Source organism: Amblyomma mixtum, chromosome 2 (assembly GCF_055824585.1).
Source record: "Amblyomma mixtum isolate Tamu chromosome 2, ASM5582458v1, whole genome shotgun sequence".
Classification (NCBI taxonomy): Eukaryota; Metazoa; Arthropoda; class Arachnida; order Ixodida; family Ixodidae; genus Amblyomma; species Amblyomma mixtum.
In genome coordinates, this window is record NC_143013.1 from 79,658,069 (window position 1) to 79,671,813 (window position 13,745).

Sequence of the window (13,745 nt, forward strand, 5' to 3'; positions counted from 1 at the left end):
AGAAAGGGTAGCAGTTGTAGATTGCCCCATAGAATTTGAGTTGCCCGGGGACCTTCTTGGTGTTGATGAAAGTGACAAGGATCGACTTCGTCTTGCCCAGTTGCCTCGCGTCGGAAATGGTGTAGGAATCACTCTTGTTGTAGGTTTGAAGGTCGTGGACGATCTCTTCTGCCTGCTGGTCATAGATGGCGTTGTAGAGTACGCCTCGGATGGCGTTGTCGGGTTGGGCTATGTAAGCTTTCACCGGGTACGTCGTGTCCCCGACGAGTAGGGAGGTGATCTGCACGTAGCGTGCCGCGCGCTCTTCTGAAGGCGTACTCACGGTGAACGAGTTGTTGCGGGTATTTATACGGATAATGTCCTGTTGACGTACAGCTTCCACGGGGAGTTTCAATATGGTGCACAGAAGGGAGAGCAGGAAGCCCCCGTTGTGCTGGCGAAGGTCTAGGCCTCCGTTGGGTCGGAATATAACTTTCAGGTCCAGGGTAGGCAATTTCGGTAGCGGAGCCTGGCGCTTGAGTTTAGGTAGAGTGGGCGAAGACGACTTGCCTTTTTGGGGCTGGGCCGGTGTGGCGGGGCCGGCCGGTGGCGAAGACTTGGGTAGCGAGGCCGTGGCAGAGACGGCTTGCTTGGACGAGAACGAAGCTGTGTGGGCTAGCTTGCGGGCCGTAAATGCCCGGGTCCATCTCGGATCGGTAGCAAACTCTAGGGGCGTGATGTCTTCCCCTTCAACTTGGTAAGCCATGCTGCTGCAGGCACGCTCGACGTCGAGAGAGGCCATGGCGTTGCACGAATCGGGTGGTTACGCCTGGGCTCCGCCAAGGCGTTCCGTGGTCGAGCTATGCCTGGCGCGAGGCCAAGCGAGGCGTCCGCCCCGCGTTCGGAGCAATACTGGGAAATTTCACGCAAAGTTCGGGCTCGAAAGTCCCGAGACGTGGATGAAAATGATGTGGAACAACTTTACGAACCGATTGCAGCAGCTTTCAGGTCATGGGTCCTTGAAAAACCGCACAAAAGAGTCGAAAATTCCGGAGCCGACGCGACACACGTTCGCTCGCTCTGGTGGCCAAATCTCAAGGCATTCATCGTATCGGCTACACGAACGCTGCTCTCATTTTTTTAAAGCAGGCGCAGTGTTGTTTGTTCATTCACGCCGACGGAGTCTAAGCTGTCGCCGCGGTTTTTACATCATGCAAGTTTTGGTTTTGTATTTTTTTTTATCGTCGTGCGCCGCTAAAATACAGCGTCGTGAGCGACGAGCCGTGCGAAAATGGCGCGGGCTTATCGGCCTGACGGGAGCCGAAGTGGAAAGCGGACCCCGACTCCGCCGCGCGTTTGGGCATATCGCCGCCGCCGATGCCTGGTTGCGCGGGTGAAATCAGCCACAGCGTCGCGGGCACTCAACCCAGATATTTCGCTCCCGAGCCCACGCACACGAGACCCGCGCATCGCACCGCACGCAGCAGGAACGACGCGCGAAGACTGAAACGGGGACCTGATTTTTTCGGGCGGAAAACAAAACGAACAAAACAAAAGCTGACTGCAGAGAGCGTGGGAAGGCTTTGAGCGAGGAGAACGGCAGCGTCGATTTGTATCTCGTTCGTAAATTCTTCGATCCTTCGCTTGATCAAAGACGCCACTTGAGAGTTCGACCTTGCTATATACAGTAAGAGGAGTCTCTAAGATGACGCCGTAGGACGCCCCACCCGTGCCCTGAATCTATGAAAGAGTCAGCCGTGGAAGCTGTGTAACTAGTTTTCGTAATTTATTCTTTCTTTGGCTGAACTAATGTGGAAAACCTGTATTTGTTGCTCTCGGTTATCGGCTTCATATAACCGTTTCCTAGTTCAGTATTGTGCGTGCATTCTTCTGTTATTTTTTTGTGTTTTCGTGTCATTAAAAGAAGGCACCGTTCATCCCAGTATATACTGGCCACATATGGCGGTTGGATGACGACGTTGAATAACAAGATGGCGACAGTGTCAGTGCACCCACAGTTGCGGCCCATTTGCTCTAGTTTTGTGTAAAATGTGTCAAGAATGCACCGCACGCATTGAGCGAATCAGTAACTGCACGGGGATACAAATGTCGCCATTTATACCATTGGAGTTAACGCAGCTGTGTACACAGTAAACTCGCAGCTTTTTCTGGAATTGTGCTATACATAATTGTGCGGTTTATTTGCTCCTTATGAATTTAGCATCCATCGTATCCTAAATGGGATGTTTTTAATGGCAACAATCCGAAGCAGTGAATACTATATCTTAGAACACTGAGCTCAGTAGGACATCCTCCGCCATATTCTTGCGGGCAGATTTCGCCACCTGTAGTTACTTCTTTTCTTTTTTCTCTCTCTATAGATTTCTGTCATCTGGTGAATATTACAAACACGAGCGATTCTGCGATTTCTGAGGCATTTATTTGACTAATTCTGGTATTTAGATGTTAAAATTTCAAACCATTGTGATGCTTCTTAGGGAATTATGTACATGCGTGTCGAAAAGTTACCGTTAAAATGAGAGTTGATAGAGGAGTTAAAAGTTATGTTAAGTTAAAAGTTAACCCTCAAAGTTAACGTGAAGAAAACTTAAGTAATGTTCAACATTCTGGGAAGGAAACAGCAGTTCAGGATTGCAGCAGCGACCTGCACACACCACCTTCCTCGCATCTTTTTGAGCCGCAAATTCCTTGCGCCCTTTAGACGGTGTGGCTTACAGTCGGAAGATTCCCTTCGATTTGTTTCTTGCCAAGTCAGCTGTATACATTTTCCCCCAAGACTGAAATTTTGAATAAACTATTTCCTACGTGTCCTCGTCCAGCTTGTTTTTCGATGTATTGAAAAGTTCCAGAAAGGAAATTAAAAGTTGAACCTCAGATCGTAATCTACCAGTGTTCTAAACAAAGAGTGAATAACTGAATAAACATTTATTAAAACTGGGAGAAGAAATTTAAGGTATTCCTGTCCCTACATGAAGGAAGCGTTCCTATATGAAGCCACGGAACGTTTGCGGCATCTGAAGAGAGGCATCGGATACAACGGATGGGAAATGCGCTCACGGGGAAATTTATTCTGTAGCGTCCACAAGGTTAACACTAGAGCGACGGCTGGTGTAGGAATAAATGTGCGCAGGCGGAGTAGCCGTTTAGGCACAAGGCAAGCAAGCACCGAGGGAGATGTATTTAGAAACTTTAAAGAAGCCAGAAGGATAAAGTTTCTGAGCATGTGACATTATCGCAGCTTCAACTATAGTACCTCTCTTACGTCTCTCATTTCGGCGCGTTTCATTTAAAGGCGCGAGCGAATTACAAATCTTTCACAAAAGGCGAGGGCGGGTGCTGAGAAGAAGCATGCTCGAATTGGTTAAAGAGCTCCTTATAAATATGAAAGAAATAACGCACACCTACGTAGGCGCGTTGGCGACTGTCTGCATCTGAACGAAGAGATGGTTTGCATATGCGGGCTGGTTTTCAGCTCAAGTTAAGACCTGGATGAATTTGGTTACGTTTTCTTAACACCCACGCGGCCTTTTTAAGACCCACACGCAACTAACTGCGACACGTGAGCTCAAAATAGTGGGCCGCGGAAAGCCGCCCCCGTTCGCGACGAACCGTAGACGCGAGTTGATTGCTAAATTTTGATTTTGAATGTTTATTTTTCCAGTGAAATATAGTAAATCCCTAAGTCGGTTCCGCCGCATTCTAAGTCCCGCAATGCGCCAAGAAATGATGCGTCATTCGAAAGAAAATCAGCGCAGCGTTTCTTGGAAGCAGTTTACGAAACTGCGAAATGAAGAGGTGTTCGTGCGAAACTTTTTTTTTCCTTTTATGACAGACCTGACAGGTAATTGCAAGGTAGTGAGGTGCGAAAAGAAGAAACTGCCATGACAACTTCGCGGGGAAACATTTCCTTAGCATAGCATCACAAACACGAAAAACATGCAATTTTTCACAGCAAGACAACCAGCGCCTTCCATCTGTTAAAACAAATTACGGCAAAGAGATGTTAGTTTTTGCCTGCATATCTGTTTGGAATAGTCTCAGTTATAAAATAAAAACTACCACTTGTTAATCTAGCTTCAAACGACAGCTTAAGAAATTCTTTTTATCCAGCATACTCTAATGTATTCATTAATAACGATTATTCGCGTATTTGTGATAACATTTTGATCATCAGCTGAAACGTGTTTTTTTTTTTTTATCTACAGTATACATTGAGATTATTGGTCGTTTGGAGGAACTAATCACTTTTTTGTGTTCTTTGTGCTGTTGGTTGTTTATGCGATTTGTAGAAAAATTCAGGGGGCACTTTGACTATCTGAAGTGGGTAGAGGCGGAAGCGTTTTCCGCACCACCTTCGCTGTTTCTGTGGCACTGGTGGCGTCACATATAATGAGTACGAATTACTAAGTGATGACAAATCACTAATTAATGGTTAATTGCTGATTAATGCCTGAATACTAATTAACTGCTAATTAATGACGCTTAAGCATCGCCTTTAGGAGTGGAACGCGACAGCGCGTTGTAGCGCTGCCAGGGAGTCCACGGAACGCCACCACCCGTTCGGCGCGATGCCTTGCCCTTTGAACGCAACGCTTTTTGAGGAAAGGAAATGGCGCAGTAATTCTCTGTCATCTCGGTGGACACCTGAACCGCACCGTAGAGGAAGGGAGGAAGTGGGAGTGAAAGAAGATAGATAAAGAGGAGCCGTAATGAAGAAAATGAAAATTGTATTTGAGGAAAGGAAATTACGCAGTAACTGTCTCACAAAATTCAGGGGGGCACTTTTTTGACCTAAAGTGTGGTCAATGATGTGTGGTTAAGATGTTAAGCTTCGCCCCTAAGAGTGGAACGCGACAGCGTCTTGCAACGCTGCCAAGGAGTCCATAGAACGCTATCGCCCATTCGGTTCTACGCCTCGCTCGTCGGTAAATTGGTTTTTGAGGAAAGGAAATGTATCTGTTTCTCATTTGTCGGTGGACACCTAAACCTCGCCGGAAGGGAATGGAGGAGGATGAGAGTGAGTGAAGACACCGTATTCACTAGACGCGCCTTTGTTCATTCCAAACCATCGAGCTGGCATGGCGGAGTGGATAGCATGCTCGTCTCTCACGCCGAAGACCGGGGTTCGATTCCTGAGCTCGACCAATTTCTTAATCGGTTTTATTTATTTATATGGCCTGACTAGTAAAGCTAATTAGGCTAATTGGGTAATTAAGCAATTAACTAAGCTCAGTCCCACTTACTTGGAGCATCACTATACGATCCCTTCAATTGGTTGCATGGTTACTAGCCAAAGTACAATTGGCCCCGTTTGAAATTCGCGCACTGTGACGTCACGACCGTTTCCACCAATTGAAAAGCGTGACATTTTCTGTCGACAACTGCTGCTTACAACGATGAGACATTAAAGGCTTCCGCCTTAATAATGAGCTTGAACTCTGTAACATATTATGTTTACGTTCGCTCATTGTATCGTACTTTCTCACATATACCCTGTTTAAGAGGTCCCCCCGCAGTTACACTCTGTGACTTCCTGCTGAATATTATCGTTACAATTCAAGCAACGTTAAAAAACCGTTTGATTTGATTTGAGTTGAGTTCACGCCCCGCTGCTCAACTCGCTAAACTCAGCGCAAGCAACACGCCTCTGCATTTGTGGCATCCTGGGTCAAGACGAATGCCGGTGGTGACATACAGTTTCTGAATACTACCGAGAGAGAAAGCTGGTGCCACCGTCTATGTTTGTTTCTTAAAGAGTGCTTCAACCGCCGTAGGAATGCTGCGTTTCCTTAATTGGCTTGGCTAGTTGGGCCGAAAACGTGGATTCTGCCCCTGAATCGGCAGATGCGCCGCGATGCTCTGCTCTGAGCGCAGATAATTTTTATGCGTAGCATATTGCAATCACTCAGTTCAGCCCTTGGGCGCGGCCGGGCAGCCACCAAACAACGTTACGTGACATCACGTGGTATGGTGACGTCACGTCACGTGGTGAGGTGACGTCACCAAACCACGTGAAAGAAAAAAAAATTAAAAAAACAAAAAAATAAATTAAAAAAGAAACGAAAAAAAAAAAGAAAAGCCAAAAAAGAACGGCTGAGCATGGTGGCGGTTGCCACCGCCCCGTTTGGCAACAAGCAAGGTGTCTACTACGTAGATGTAGCCGGGCCGACCCACGGGGGGTGGTACACTGCCGCGGTCATACATCAAGAAATACAGGTGGATGGTCTGTCCTTTCAAGCCCCAGGCACAACACAAGCTGAAGAGGTTGCTATCGCCCTAGCTGCTTCTGATACCAAATCAAAACACATCATAACTGATTCGCGTTCGGCGTGTAAAAATTATGAGACTGGCTGGATAACTCCACTAGCTGAACGAATATTAAGGAACTGCAGCCGAGACACCGATCCTACTCCCCGCTGCATAGTTTGGACTCCGGGCCATCAGGGCCTAGCAGGAAACGAAGCTGCAGACGCGGCGGCCCGAGCACTCATTCACCGGGCGTTCCCATTGGCTCCTGAGCACCTGAAACCTGAAGGTGGCTCTTTACTCTCGTTCAAAGACATAACATCTTATTATAAGGATAGGCACCGCGTGTACCCAGCCCCTGCAAAGGTACTGGGGAAAGCAAACGAACGCGTTCTACTTAGACTATTCACTAATACAATGCTGTGCCCAGCAGTATTAAAACATTTCGATCCCGCGTTCACTGGCGGGTGCAAACACTGTGGCGAGGTGGCTGACACCTACCACATGGTTTGGGCTTGCCAGCGCAACTCAGCTCTCTCCCCCCACCCCAACCCTACCAGAGAGGAATGGGAGGCGGCCCTGCTTGGCTGCTCGGACCTTCAGGCCCAAAAGACTTTGGTCAAGAGGGCTAAGCTGGCGGCTTCGACCAATGGGGTCCCGGAATAGGGACTCCACCCATTGCGCGGCTCTTTAAGAAAGCCTCACCTCTTTTATTAAATAAAGGCTTTTCATCATCATCATCGCCCCGTTTCAAAGGGGGGCGCTCCTATCCATCCATCCATACGTCACGGAGGAAAAGCTGCTGAGAAAATCGAGTGCCGCCAAGCAATACCTCGCGCAAAAAGACCGCGCAATATGCAACGCATTCTTGGCTTAACCAAGCTAAGCCTGGGCATCTTTTTTTTTTCATTAAATATACCGCAAGAAAATTTACCACAGTAAATTCAGTACATTTATCACAAGGGTTAGGCTGCTGTAGAAACTTTCACAGCATTTCTTCGTAGTTTTTCGCCAGAAGAGTCGTTTAGTTCTGACTGAATCCACATTTCATGTCCAACAATAGCCAAGCCAGATACGAAGCCTAATCTTCCCGGCATTCCTGCGCCTCTCTATGGTGTATTAAGTGCAGTGCCGCCTACTTTCCCTCTAGGTAGTATTGAGAAACTATGTGGGTTGTGGCTGTGCCCCACCGCATCCAATCTCTTCGAGGGGCTCATGACAGCTTGGCTGTCATCTAGCAAACTTTGCATTTGTTTTGGGAGCCATATATAGGAAGGATGAACTTGGAAGCTTGTGGAGCCGGTTATAAAGCGAGTACGAGACGATGTGTGGGGCTTTTGACCCCGGGGGACTCATTGTAACAGTTTCACTTGTAATAAAAATAAGAAAAGGTCGGTAAGCACCAAGATTTTCTGCCGTCCGTCAAGGCGAAATGACAGCGACGGCTGCGACACTTCCTTCAGCTGAGCAGCGCTTCTGCTTGTTTTGTTCCTTCCTGATGTCTGTTTCTACTTTACCCTGTTTCACTTTGACGCCTCGAAACTTAATTAGACGTGATCACGTTTTGCACTAGTCGTCTCATCACGTGATCAGCTGATCAACGAACCAGTTTACGGCTCCGACGTACGACTACGACAACGTACGAGTACGGGTATACGTGCAAGCATTGTAGACGGTCATACTACGTACAGGTACAGTCTTTATCAAAAGTAACCAGGCTGCACGTTTTTCTTCTCAGTCGTATATTAAAGCTATTATGCCAGCCCTCAAGCTCTAAATCTCTGTATGGTAAGAAGAACCTCTGTTCTCACCTTCAAATAACTTTTTGATCTTTAGGGAAGCCGTGAGGGCTCTACAATACGAATGAGAAGCAAACCATGCAGCCTGGTTACTTTTGACAAAGACTGTACGTTCGTATGACTGCCTGCAATGCTTGCTCTAAAGGTCAATCAGCGATTCTATGCTCACTCTACCTGGATGAAATGCCTTTCAGCTTTCGATTGTTTGTTCCTCACATTTGAGCTGAAAAAAGCCCCAGATGTGATCAAAATGCAGGAAAATGGCATGCATCCGCTCTTCCACCGTTGTCCCCGATACAAAAAAAAATATATATAATGGAGGGGATATTTAAGCTCCGCCTCAATATGACGCGATAGCTTTAAGCAGTTAATGCCCATATATGCGGAATTCCTCATTGTCAAATTAACATTCCTATGTCCCTGGGAGTCCTCATACCACTCGCTGAGCAATGGTGCAGCGGTTAAGGAATGCGCCACAGCCCTGGTATGGCAGGTGCTGCCATCTCTGGGTGATTGAGCGACACCTGTTGCTCTTCCCGAGCAATCTCTCGCGAACAGTCATTAATTTAATTGCCACCTGCCACGGTGGTCAGTTTGCTCACAGTCCAGCGGGTAGGTTTCGACGACCCCGCAAGGTCACGTGACCTAAGTTACCCACCTAGGTTGCTTATCCTGCAGTGGCTGGCGTGGCCACCTTGCGCCTCCCTATATATCGCTCACAACGCCGGCATTTTTGACTCCGGGTTTCCTGCTTAACGGGGCCTTTTGAAACTATCGCGTTAAAAAGAAGATAAGGCCACGGCAGGATGTAATGACCCTATCGGCCGCATTTATCATTCCAGTCGAGTCATAGGTGTTGTACTTTGTTGTACTTTCTCCAGAGGCCGACGGCCTGCCAGCGAGATCCCTCGGTCGGACGAAGGCGACACGTGTTCGCATCGTCGGGCCATCGTTGGCATTAGCCAAGGGTCGTTACGAAATCACCACCAGGGGTGCTTCGCTGAACCACACAGCGGGTCGTTTTCACCCTTCTTCTTGCGGGTCGATAGTGCGGGCACGCGGGTATTCGATGTCCGACGCCGGCGGCCTGCACGGTATACAGCATACAGGGGCCCGTCTCCCTCCGGGCTCCGTTACCTTTTCTTCTGTGCTGCACTCTAGGCCTTTCCTTTTTGTCCTGCACACCAACTAACACGGAAGCCCGCAGTAGTTGTTCGGCCGCTTGTCGAGGTTAACGATTGCCTCGCCGGACAGATAGCGGAGAAAAATAGGCTTTCTTTTCGTGTTGGACGGTTAGTGAGCTGTCGGCGTTGGCAGCGCAGTTGGCGAGAATGAATGGGTGCCGGCTCGAGAATGTATACCCCGTCGCACTTCAGTGTGTGACAGCCGCTGCGGGATGCGCCTAGCTCAAGATAGCACGTGGATGGGCGAGTTGGTCTTTCATTGTTAGTAAAAAAAGAAAAGAAAAAAACTGAAAATAACACGGCCAGGTAGTACGGGAGAAGCGCAGAAGTGATTTTATTCTAAATAAGCATATATTCATACCCTCAATCTCGTGCACGCCAACATCTGATGGCGCACGCGATGCACAAACGCTTCTTCTCGCTTCCGTAGAAGATAATAAACGGCTCGTTTATGCAATAGTTTTCTTTTTTGTTTAGGCTCTCACGAAAAACACCCCGGCAATTTCGCGTGCCTCTTTTTCATAGCTTCTCCTCAGAATATTTGTTTCAGTCAGGAATGTCGGACATAGCATGTTACACTGAGCCCAGAGACATGCTCTGAAGTGCAAGGATACAGTCCATAGTACACTGTGTGTTCCGTCTCCTCATTCGCGCAGTTTCTTTATTAACGATGCGTGCAGCAAGCGTTACCGCTTTAGAAGCCGAGTTTTTCGAAGCTGTTCGCGCATTCGATCGATCTGTGATTGGCTCGAAATTCGATTAGGGCTATTTTGTTCATTACGGAAGTTTACGGATGTACGTAAAAGAGCCACTTGAATGAATACAACTGTAATTCCGAGGAATTCATTGTGCCTTACTTGTGCTTTTCTTGTCTTCGTTTAATTGTTGTTTTTTTGTTGTTTTTTTGTCCGTTAACTTCCGCCTCTGGCCAGGAGCGTAACAGCGGAGCAAGCAGTAGCAAGCCTTTGTTTTGTTGGGAACAGATTTGGAAATTTATCAGCTGGTTAGCTGTTGGCCTTCAGCTAATATGTCTACAACGCTACGCTGTTTCCGGGAAGAAAAGTGTAGCTAATGTCGCAGAATACTTAATACAGTTAAATAAATCGCGCATGCAGCTAACTTTACTGCGCTCTACTCTTCCCTCTATCTGAAACAACGTGAAGGCAACGCATGGCCACACCTAAGTGCTGTTTCACCTTTTTAACCAAAGCATTGGTAATTTAGTATCAACAGCCGCCGCGGTGGCTCAGTGGCTATGGCGCTCGGCTGCTGGCCCGAAAGACGCGGGTTCGATCCCGGCCGCGGCGGCTGAATTTCTTTGGAGGAGAAATTCGAGGCCCGTGTACTGTGTGAGGTCAGTGCACGTTAAAGAACCCCAGGTGGTCGAAATTTCCGGAGCCCTCCACTACGGCGTCTGTCATAGCCTTAGTCGCTTTGGGACGTTAAACCCCATAAACCAAACCAAACCGAAAGACGTGGGTTCGATCCCGGCCGCGGCGGTTGAATTTCTTTGGAGGAGAAATTCTAGAGGCCCGTGTACTGTGCGATGTCAGTGCACATTAAAGAACCCCAGGTGGTCGAAATTTCCGGAGCCCTCCACTACGGTGTCTCACATAGCCTTAGTCGCTTTGGGACGTTAAACCCCATAAAAACCAAAACCAAAATTTAGTATCAACAGCTTAGTAATAACGCAATAGTATTAACAGCTGATGAAATCTTCTGCACTGTCATTTCATTATAAGTGCATAAGCATAGATTGCTAGAAGAGAAAACATGGCATACGATAGTAAGCGATAAGTCATCGATACCGATACTGCCGCCGGTCGTTGCAAAGGAGGAGTTATTCACGAGCGTGCCGTTACGCCTTGTTAGTGAGGAATAGGCCATACTCGACAAATGAAGCGGCTGCTTGTGTTACCACTCACACGTCCCTAAGGCCTTGTAGGCCTAAGCAGCTTTCATCCACGTCGCTGAGCAAGTAATGTGAAAGCGCTGTTCCGCTGTCAGGGATGGAAGAAAAGAAAGATCTGTTCTATCTCTTGTTTTTCTGCCTCCTTTGTGATCACTGTGTTGTATTGAGGGCCACTCCTTGCTGTTCTCAGAGCGGATGTTGTGTCCGGTAGAATTCTTTCGCAGGTTGGGGCCTGAGGACAATGGTATTGCTGGGGAAGGATAGGGGCATGCAATGAGAATGAGCTTGTTCCGGACGTCCGTGTTCCTTTGTCCTTGTCCATTCGTGCCTTAATGCGCAGTTGTCCCGGCTTTGGGACACTTGTCACATTGTCACCTGGAAGCTATAGGTAGGTTCTATAGGAGGGCTAAACCACGTTTCCAACACAATGACGGCCTACCACATAACTGCAGCGTAAAAATTACGAGCACAAAGGAAGAAACACCTACGACGTGAACTACTGCACGTGGAAACTACTACGTGAAAACTGCACGTGAACTACTGGAAGCTTACCATATAAAGAAAAAGGGCGATTTTTGCGTAAGCGATACTTCTATTCATTTAGCCGCCGCGGTGGCTCAGTGGTTATGGTGCTCGGCTACTGAACCGAAAGACACGGGTTCGATCCCGGCCGCGGCGGCTGAATTTCTTTGGAGGAGAAATTCTAGAGGCCCGTGTACTGTGCGATGTCAGTGCACGTTAAAGAACCCCAGGCGGTCGAAATTTCCGGAGCCCTCCACTACGGCGTCTCTCATAGCCTTAGTCGCTTTGGGACGTTAAACCCCATAAACTAAACTAAACTAAACTTCTATTCATTTGTATAAAGCAGAATGTGACCTTTTCTCTGCCACACGATAAGATGTATCTCACGGTGTGATAATGTTTTTTTGTTGTTGTTGTTGATGCTGGCACGTGTACTTTCCTGCACGCGCATTCGCGGCGGAACCTTTATATTTCCCATTGCTGGCGAAATAAAATCAGCTGTGAGTAAAAAAAAAGCAGCGTTTGTCGGTGTCGTAGGTGTTTCTTCCTTTGTGCTCGTCATTTTTTATGCTGCAGTTATGTGGAAGCAAAGTGACCAACTTGCCCAAAAGCTCGTTTTACTAATTGACGTCCTAGTTCATGCTCTTAATTTAATTGGTTCTTTGCTTCAAGGGAGTCTACTACGGGCAAGCTCTATGTGGTTAGCCTTACTGTGAGGACTTTGCAGACGCGGAAATGAAACCTATTGGCAAAGCCTCGCGCTTTTGTTCGTTTTTCTTTGTGTGTGACTCTTGTGCCTTGCACGCCTTTTTTGTCGTTTCTAATACCAAAACTAATTTGTTTATTGTTTAGTGAAAAGGTTTTTTTTATATCTTGTTAACCAGCATCATACCGTTGGTCAGGTCACGAGATGTACTTAAAAAAAAAGAAGAAAAAGTACTAAGTTTTTTCGGCTCCTCCGAACCGAAGAAGTGTAATGATAGCTGTATCGTGACCCTTTAGAATGCGGCATTTGTGACCATGAAATTCACGAGGACACGATAATCGTAAGCGCAGTTTTGTCGGCAGGGGGAGTTCGCTATCGCTATCACTTCTAGCATGAAAGCACATAGGGGAGCTTTATTGCAGCCAACAAAGCATGTACTGCCGTGAAATAATTAATGAACAGCTACCCTATACAATATACCGTATATATTAGGTATATGGTATAGATATGCAATGTACCGCATATATACCGCGTATGTAGATATATTTTTTTAAATGTGCGGCCCTTACCCGCATGTATACGGTACTTCTAAAGGGGGGGGGGGGAGAGACTTTTTCTATCTCAAGTTGAAGAAGTCTTCTTGCGAAAGCAGGCTTCGTACGGCTGCCTTATTCCAGGCTGCGAAATGAAGGCTCTATTGATTTCCACATGTAAGGATTTCCCATTACTTGCCTCCTCTGCTGCTTATCGTCTTCCTCAAGCGGCTCCGCTATTGCCTGGCTTAACGCGAGTGTCCTGCCGAGCATCGGCAGCCCCCCTTATGGGAAGCACTCCGGAGCCGTCCGCACCCATCGGAGCATCGATTTTTCACGGCAGAATGTGTTCCGTAATTGAGTTTTTCCAACGCATCGTTCTCGTCTAAGACCGAAAACACAACGCTTCAACGCGTAGAGACTTAATGCCTTTATGCGTTTGAACTAGTGTGACCTATGCCCTTTTTATTCAATTTTTTTTTTTTTTTTCAGAACGTGAACCACTATGGCGGTCGGCTAAATTACTTTTCCTTACGTTGTATGTTCTGCCTGGGGCTTTGTTTCATTCTGTGTGTTGAGCCTTTGCTTAACTAGCGGTAGCTTCGACCTCACGACGAAAAGTTAATGCGCACGCCATGTTCAGGCGTGCGCATAGTCTAACTGACCACAGGTCCAAGTGTAGAACGTCGTAACCACTGGGGCACTGAGGTGGGTGCCTGGAAAACTTAATAGCTGTGATCATACGGTTTCGACGCACTGGTTAGTATGTTCCGGGTGTATTTGACGTCTCTCTTTGCTTCACCCAGTAGTCCTCCATGCGCTTTCGCCAGCTGGCAGGAAAAA

At 47.4% G+C, this 13,745-nt stretch overlaps 1 protein-coding gene across 1 annotated transcript in view; it reads left to right on the forward strand.

Annotated features, from left to right (window-relative positions):
• The window catches only part of LOC149359849 (aquaporin AQPAe.a-like), a 167,869-nt gene that overhangs the window by 100,402 nt on the left and 53,722 nt on the right, over nt 1-13,745 (forward strand). The window lies entirely within an intron of this gene.